Consider the following 9,213-nt stretch of genomic DNA (forward strand, 5'->3'; position numbering starts at 1 on the left):
ATCGTCACCAATTCCAATTTCTTTCCAATTTCATCTCAGTCGGATAAAAAATGCGACCTGCATTTTGTTCACCAAAATACATAAACGGACGGGCTTACATGCATTATTCGACTCAGAAAGTGATTCTATGACGATCCTCAAAAGTAACTATCGGACTATCTCGCTTCTTCTTCATGTTACAAACAAATGCACAAAGACATAATACCCTTACCACTATGTCCTGTAGGGTATAAATATTGGTATGTGCAACATTTAAAGGAAATCGAACAATTATATCCTATCGTGAAAAAATCATAAATTCCAATAAATTATATATTCATATCAGATTTCTGGTTGAGATAAATATTTAGAAGTAGCAAGTTGTATAGAATCGCCGACTTGTTTCACAAGTAATAACAGATATATAGGTATTGGAAATTGTGACCCATTGTGGGTGTGATACCAGAAGAGGTATGATGTAGGGTGAAAATATAAAATTTTGAACAGAAAACACGACTTTAAGCCACTGTAAGTAGTTTTCCTAATTTAAATCTAATGATTCGTTATCAAGAGTTTGAGCGAGATTTAACCGTTATCTACAAGCTATCCATATCGGCTCCCATCTTGCAAGACTCCAGATGGTCCAGCAACCTGTTTCACTTTTGCACTTTGGGAGTGGATCATCACCAAAATTTCGTAAGTCTCTCCTCGATGTCTGCCAAAGATTATTTGGTAGAACTCTAAAGAGTACTGAGTAATGCATTCAGACGTTATAAAATCGGTATATGTTAATTATGTAATGAGAAATTTATACACAACGTACGCAGGGTGTGGACACCAGTTCCCCTTCCATGATGCTTGAATTTCTACCATTTTTTGTACTTTTAACCAGTTTTACAAGCAAAAACCTGTTGAGCCTTCCTCAGAATCTCTGAAATTGAAATTTTGGAGTTAAATGACCCACTCAGAATCCAAAGTGTGAAGTTACAACTGATTTGGTCAGAAGTTGAGGGTATAACCTTCGAAATACCAAAAATTAGGAAGGTTGACCGAATAGTGGTCACCGAATTTATTCCATTTTCAATACCAAATATCCTCAAAATAATATAATTGCCTGTGTAAAGTTGCAAAGTTTCATATTCAATGCAGCTCTATTGTTATATTAACAGATGGGCATGGTCCCGTAAAGGTCCCGTTTTTTGCACCAATAGCAACCTACTTAAAAATGTTCAAGTTTTTCCGTATTAAATTCTGTATTTTATTTCTCATCCGATTTAAAGCACAAAAACTGCTATTTAGTGCAACATGCTTAAAATCTCCACCCGGGAAGTAATATTTGTAATGTAATAATATTTTATATTTTCTGGTGTCAGTTATAGTAACGACTTCTTATACATTTTCAATATTCTCACCATCATGGGTTTTCTATTTATAAAACAAACCAATTCACATTTTACATCATAAACTATTTCATTATAACAATTCATAAAATACTTCTTTTCTATTGAAAGTTAAGCCCCCCCAAAAAACAACTTTACAATTTGTAAATTCATTTGGGTGTCTGTCGACCAGAAAAACGTTGTTAAGAAAGCTTTCCGGCTAACCTTCATAGAGCAACAAAGTTATAAATAACATCAGCAATTGCTCGAAAATCGCTAAGCAAGCAAACACACTCACACACACACGAATTCACAGTCAAAACCAAAGTGCATTTGATTAGAAGATTTCCCTGAACTTCACATTTGTTCGATGACAACCGCTTTGTGGCGCGAAAAACAACTACAACAACACAAATACGAAATGCACACGGCTGTATGGAAAAAATTGCAATATCACGAAAAGTAAATGTTAGACACCAAATAGACAGACATATCGGCCGACCTACCGTTTAAATGCTATGTAATTGGCAAGAGTAAGTCAAAAGCTTAGTTATTTTTAGAAGCTGTCGCATATCCGATTCGTTTTGATTTGCTTTGCCAATGAGGAAAATCAATTTACTTACTTACCAAACTGCCAGACAGACACACATCCCGCCAGCCAACAAACCAACCGGCCAGACACTTCCTACTACAGATACGTAAAGAGGAAAGAAAATCTTGACTAAACGGTTGCGAATGTCTCAGACATCAGATGCAATTCTTGTGAGACGAAAGCTCAAATAATATTTACAAATATCGAAAGCTTTGCAATGCAATTTGTTGATTTTTCTCTTAGATAAAATTTTAGTGCATTGATGTTCTTCAAATTCGAACGTCAGTGGTGGAAAGAATGTTGTCAACTTAGTGTTGTTTGGTATTAACGTGTTATTATTTAAGAACTTATAAAATAAGTGCTTATAAAGAATATATTCTTGATAAAAGTATAATTCTAATTCAACATAGCGGTAAACGGTCTAGAATCTAAGAGAATTGGAATGAGTTTCTACATTCCAGGTTTATGTAGACAAATGGTACTTGTCTTCGCTATTTATATTTTAATTTTTATACCCTACACCACATAGTGGTAAGGGTATTATATCTTTGTGCATTTGTTTGTAACATGGAGAAGGAAGCGAGATAGACACATAGTTACTTTTGAGAATCTCCAAAGAATCACTTTCTGAGTTGATTTATGCATGTCAGTCCCTCCGTCTGTCCATGTATTCTTGTCTAAAACAAAGTGCAGGACGCATTTATTATCCGATTGAGAGGAAATTTTACACAAATCATTTGTTTGGCCCAAGGACGAACTGTATTGGAGAAATTGGAGATAATCGGTCAAAATGTAGGTATAGCTCCAATAGATCGATTTGCCTTTTATTGGGCACCAAACGTGTAATATCAGCCCAAATAGTATGGAATTTTGCACATACAACCAAATTATGCCTGAAAATATGGAATTCGACACATGCGACCTAATTGAGTCTAGAAGCTAGATGCCAAATTTGGTGAAGATCGGTTCAGATATATCTATAGCACCCACATATATTGTTCATCCGATTTGTTACCCACACCCGTAATATGCACTCCGTAACAACGATATTCAGGGAAATATATGAAATACAGCTCAGAAATATCCTTGCCAAATTTTATCAGGATCGGTTCAGATTTGGATATAGCTCCCATATATTAAATGGGCAATACAAGTCCGAATTTAAAAGATTCAAATGCTTCGGCATATTTAGTCTTTTGAATTTTAAATTATAATTATAATCATAGCGTGTATGATTGAATTCTCCCATAAAAACTTTTAATTGTTATGTGGAGCTCTACTAAATTAGCAAAGTGGTGTAGGGTATCATAATGTCGACCCCGCCCGACTTTAAGACTTTCTTAACTGGTTCATATGTACTTTACTGGTTCATATGTAGGTAAAGTCTGATACAATTATTTTGATACGCATAGTTTTAGGCAAATAGGATTTTTATTAGATATGTTTTTATACCCTATACCGTAGTATGAAGGGGTGTATTAAGTTTGTCATTCCGTTTGTAACACCTCGAAATATACATTTTAGACCCCACAAAGTATTTATATTCTTGATCAGCATAAAATTATATGTCGATTTAGCGATGTCCGTCTGTCTATTCGTCTGTGGAAATCACTCTAGTTTCCGAACGAAATGAAGTAGGTTGATAATATTTTACTCAAATGTGTATTATGTCTGCAAGAAGAAAACAGCAACATCATCGAAAAGTAAAGAATCGACTTGAGTCGCAGTGGCCTAAAAACGTCTCGTGAGCTGAACAATTGCAATATTCCATTCGGCAAATATTGAAAAATTACCTCGGCGTAAAGCCATTGAAATTCCAAAAAGTGCAAGAACTTACACGGCAACAGAAAGAAGATAGACTTAAATAAGCTAAAGAGTTGCTTCACTTGGCCGAAAGTGGTGAACTACCGAATTTGGATTTCTACGATTAGAAAACATTCTTGTCCAGCAATTTGTAAACAAACAATATGATCGTGTTTACTTCCCAAAGACGTCAGCTGAAAATGTGCACCTTCGTTTGGCCACCAGAACTCAAGCGCCTGCCATGGTGATGGTGTGGGCCGCCATAACAGCCGATGGTCGCCTTGGGCAAGCAAACATTTTGGCCGCAGACCTTGGACATTCCAACAGGACTCAGCACCATCACACATCGCAACGCGTCACCCAAGAATGTTTACAAGATGAGGTTTCTCGCTTCATTTCCAGCGCACAATGGCCACCAAAATGTCCGGATACCAATCTGTTGGACTATGGTGTCTGGAGTATTTTGGAAAGCAAGGTTGGCACTAAAAAATACCAAAGTGTCGATCACCTCAAGAAAGCGCTTCGCCGGAAATGGGCCAAAATACCACAGAGCAACATTCGGGCAGCATGTGACGGTTTTATTGGCCGTTTGAAGGCTACAATTCGTGCCAAAGGTGACCAATTAGAACAAGTATAAACTTATTCTAAAATAAAAAAAAATCAGCCCTGTCAAATGTTATCTACGTTGTTTCAAGTGAAAAATATTTCGGTCATCTATGCGGTCAAAATGTGCCTTTTCAGGGTTTTTAGAGTCAGTTCGTCGGTCTGGACGGCTGGTGCTCCCGAAACTCTCGAAAGAGGTAACCGAGTTTGTCTAAACTTGGAACTACGACTTTCTCAGCAGTTGGGCGTGGCTCGGTCCACTTTACAATGGATTATTCGCATTGATTTGCATTTGTTCCCGTACAAAATTCAATTGACGCAAAGAATGTTGCCTGCGGACAAGCCTCGTCGATTGGAATGGGCCCAAAGGTCCGTCGAATATGGGCAACCCGTACTTGTTGTAACTTCATATCTAGTGTAAAGCTAGGAAGTATAGGTCCAATTTTCATGGTACGTCCCCAAAAAAAAAGTTATCCATAAATAGGTTTTAAATTGGAAATTCCGTCTGATTAGGGCTTTGGTCTATAGTTTCTGACAATCCCATATTTAATTTTCTGATTTCTGTGAGTATGGCTTTATAATTATGACAAAGTCCAGACATAAACATATTGACAACATTGTCCTCGGACATTTGGAGAGCATATTTTCATTGGTTACAAAATCACAATTCTTGTTTGTTTACTTTACTCTTTTACAATGACTCTGAGCTTTCTTGTTAGAACAGTTGACTGAAATAACGATCAAGCGATCGATCAAGCCGCCACCGTTGGAGCGAAATGAACATATGGCCAACTGAAAAAACAACAACAACACAACAAAACAATTTTATGGCTGATATCTGATCTGCAGTGATCTTATTACTATGAGTCTGTAGGCTTTTAGCCTTCGTTGTTGTTGCTATTATAATTGTTGTTTTCTTTGTTGGCTTTGACCGTTTGTGTTCCGCTCTATCGTATTCGCAATGTTTGTGCACTTCTCTGGCTGGTTTATCATTTGTCGTTTTGCCGTTTTGTTGTTATTAGCGAGAGCGAGAAACAGAGAAGCTTGGCAAGATTTAATACTGACGACGGCGACGACAATGGTGGTGGGACAGGTGGGCGGTTGAACACCAACAAAAACATTGTTGTACTAGTCTGGCTATGAGCAACTGCAACTTTTTGGTAGACAACTAAAACACATGATTATGATCATCATAATAATGAGGTTTTATTGGGATGATGGTGATTATTATCAAATACTCATTAAATTAGACGCATACAAATATACGAACGAACAAATACATATATACGAGGATGATCAATAGTTTAGTTGTCGGCCGACATGTGAATGTCTATGTGATGAGAAAAATATACTAAACTACATACTAATATACATACATACGAACAGACTTACTAACATTGATAGATATTGGCAGCTAATAATATTCAATGTATTTGGCACTGGGCATGGGGAGGATGAATTACCAGTTTTGTTGTGCATTTTTACAGCGAAAACGAGGTTACCAATATGAGTGTAGTTAAATTGTAATTGGAAGAACCCAGATGGGTTTACGCTCAGAGATGGTATATGTATGTCCACATGGTATAAAAACCCCGTATCAGATTTTGGGACCTTTGGAGGGTAAGACCATCATAAAAGGGGAATTACAGCAAATTTGTTATTTCGTTCGTTTCTACGATGTTTGATATTGAAAGTATATATCGTTTCAGTATAACCTCATAAAATAGTATCTCATAATTTTCGGTTCTTTGAAGTAATCAGCCACAAGATCCTTCCTCGTAGATGTAGACCCTACCATCGTAAGAACGTATTCTGCCTACACTATAGTTCTTTTGGTGATTTATTTAGGATTACATTCTGAATTGATTTATACATAGAATCGATTTGGCAAGGAGAGAACAGACCTACCGGGAATCCCAATTGTTAAGTTTCAGCTAATTTGGTTGGAAATTGTGGCAAAAAACTCGGGAGGTACCGCTATATGGGGCTGTAGCTATTAGTGGACCAGAATGGAACATTTTTTGCAAGGAGTGAACTGAACTGAGGCAAAAATCTTCAAAATTGCGAAAATTGGAAGGTACCGCTATACCTAAATGTCGATATAGCCCATTTTCAATACTAATCAGCCTGCATATAATGTACACCTTTGTGTCAAAATTCAAAGCATCAAATTTTAGAATAAGTTTAGATTTGTTCGAATTGGTCACCTTTGGCACGAATTATGGCCTTCAAACGGCCAATGAAACCGTCACACGCTGCCCAAATGTTGCTCTGCAGTATTTTGTCCCATTCACGGCGAAGCACTTGCTTGAAGTGATCGACACTATGGTATTTTTTAGTGCCAACCTTGCTTTCCAAAATACTCCAGACACAATAGTCCAACGGTTTGGTATCCGGAGATTTTTCTAGCGAAGCGAGTAACCTCAATTTGTAACCATTCATGTTTGGCGAGAGCTGAGTGCGATGGTCCTGAGTCCTGTTGGAATGTCCAAGGTCTGCGGCCAAAATGTTTCCGTGCCCAAGACTTTAATACACCCTTCACAATATTTTTGCGATAATATTCCGCATTTATTCTGATGCCACGGTCGATTAATATGAGCGGAAAACGACCATCGTCTGTTATGGTGGCCCACACCACCATCGTGGGTTCGTAATATGCACTCCGCGAAAATACTATTGCCAAATTTTATCGAGATCGGCAAATATGTGGATATAACTCCCATATATATCCTTAATCCGATTTCAGGTCTATTGGTGGAACTCGGCTACGATACATATTTTTATACCCTACACCACAAGGTGGTCAGGGTATTATGTCTTTGTGCATTTGTTTGTAACAGGCAAAAGGAAACGAGATAGACCCATAGTTCCTTTTGATGATCTGCATACAATCAATTTCTGAGTTGATTTATGCATGTCAGTCCGTCTGTCCATGTAATTTTGTGAACAAAATGCAGGTCGCATTTATTATCCGAATGAGATGAAATTTTCCAAACAACATTTGTTTGGCCCAAGGACGAACCCTATTGAAATTAGAGGTAATCGGTAAAAATTTAGATATAGCTCCCATATATATCTTCGCCCGAATTGCTATTTTTGTCCTCCGTAATATGCCGTAATATGCACTCTGTAACAATAATATTTAGGGAAATATATCAAATGCAGCTCAGAAATACCTTTGCTAAATTTTATCCAGATCGGTTCATATTTGGATATAGCTCCCATATATTACTTCGTCCGATTTACATTTTATTGTGCACCAAACGTCTAATATTTGCCCAAATGGAATGAAATTCGGCACATACGACCGAATTGAGTCTAGAAGGTAGTATTCCAAATTTGCTGAAGATCGGTTCAGATATAGCTATAGCTCCCATATATATTGTTCATCCGATTTCTAGTATTTGTTACCCACAGCCGTAATATGCACTCCGTAACAACGATATTCAGGGAAATATATCAAATGCAGCTCAGAAATATCTTTGCCAAATTTTATCGAGATCGGTTCAGATTTATATATAAAATATCTCGCTCAAAAATCGATTCAGAATTGGATATGCCTTCCATATATTAGTTCCCTCTGAAACCAAATTATATCTGATCTAAAGCCAAATTGTTGATAGGTGATATTATCTACTGCAAAGGAATTCTTTTGTTCCGGAGCTCTACTAAATATGGTAGGGTAGCATATAGTCGGCCCCGCCCGACTTTTGACTTTTCCTTACTGGTTAAGTGTAATTTTAACTTCCCTTATGACACTAACCTCCTTTAAATTCTATGTTTATTTCATTTGGATTATATCTATTCTCCTGACGACTAGAGTAGAGAATATCAGAGTATGAGATGTGTGTTATTTCGTGTAATGTGTATTTTTTCTACTATTTTTCGTTGTTGCTGAGGTGGTTGTGGTTGTTGTTGCTACTTAATCTAGCTGCCGTGCAATATCGCTATTGCTGTTGTTGTTGTTGCAATTTTGTGTTATTATTGACCTAATCACTTGTGGAGCACAAACGATCATTGAACTTTTACTTCCGCATGCATTGTTCGAATATCTGTTGGTGTGGTTGGTTGTTGTTGCTGCTGCTGCAGTGATATATTCAGTAAAATGCACTTGTATTGTATTTTGCTTTTGTTTTTTTTTTTTTTTTTCTGTAACATGCCTTTCCTCGTTTACGATGGGAAAATTAAATTCTAATGCTATCAATCGTTGTTGCTGATCTCAATAGCAATGCAAGTCGTGCGTTTGTTTACTGGCTCTAGGTTCATATGAGTTTATCAAGGACGATTATCGAATGGGAATGTATATATAGAATGTACACGACTATTTACATGTCGATCGATTTATTTATTATTTCATACACATTACCTAATTGTCTTTCCGACTACCGGCCTACCATAGACTATGAGTCGAAATCGTACAATTCTTAAAACATGAAAGTTAAATTGAATGAAAGGAAAATTTTAACAGCGAGGAGGTTTTATACTCATAAACGAAAGTAAGTAGGTTTTTTGAAGTAGTTAAAAAAATTGGACGCTAAAATCATCAAAATACCAAATATCGGGAGGTACCGTTGTATGGGGGACATACGATATCGTGGACCCATATAGACAAATCTCTTTCAGGAGTAAAGTTCTCCTAAAAACCTCATTGTGTACAACTTTAGATACTTCCATTGAAAATGCGGCTAAAATACTGAATATCGGGAGGTACCGTAGTAGGGGGATATACGATATCGTGGACCGATATAGCCCATCTTCGAACTCGATTTGCCTGCATACAAAAGACTGATCTGTGCCAAATTTTGGCTTCCTATATTAGTTCGTGTTGACTCTAGCGTAATTGCAACAGACGGGCAG

This window comes from Musca domestica, unplaced genomic scaffold (genome assembly GCF_030504385.1).
Source record: "Musca domestica strain aabys unplaced genomic scaffold, Musca_domestica.polishedcontigs.V.1.1 1, whole genome shotgun sequence".
Lineage (NCBI taxonomy): Eukaryota > Metazoa > Arthropoda > Insecta > Diptera > Muscidae > Musca > Musca domestica.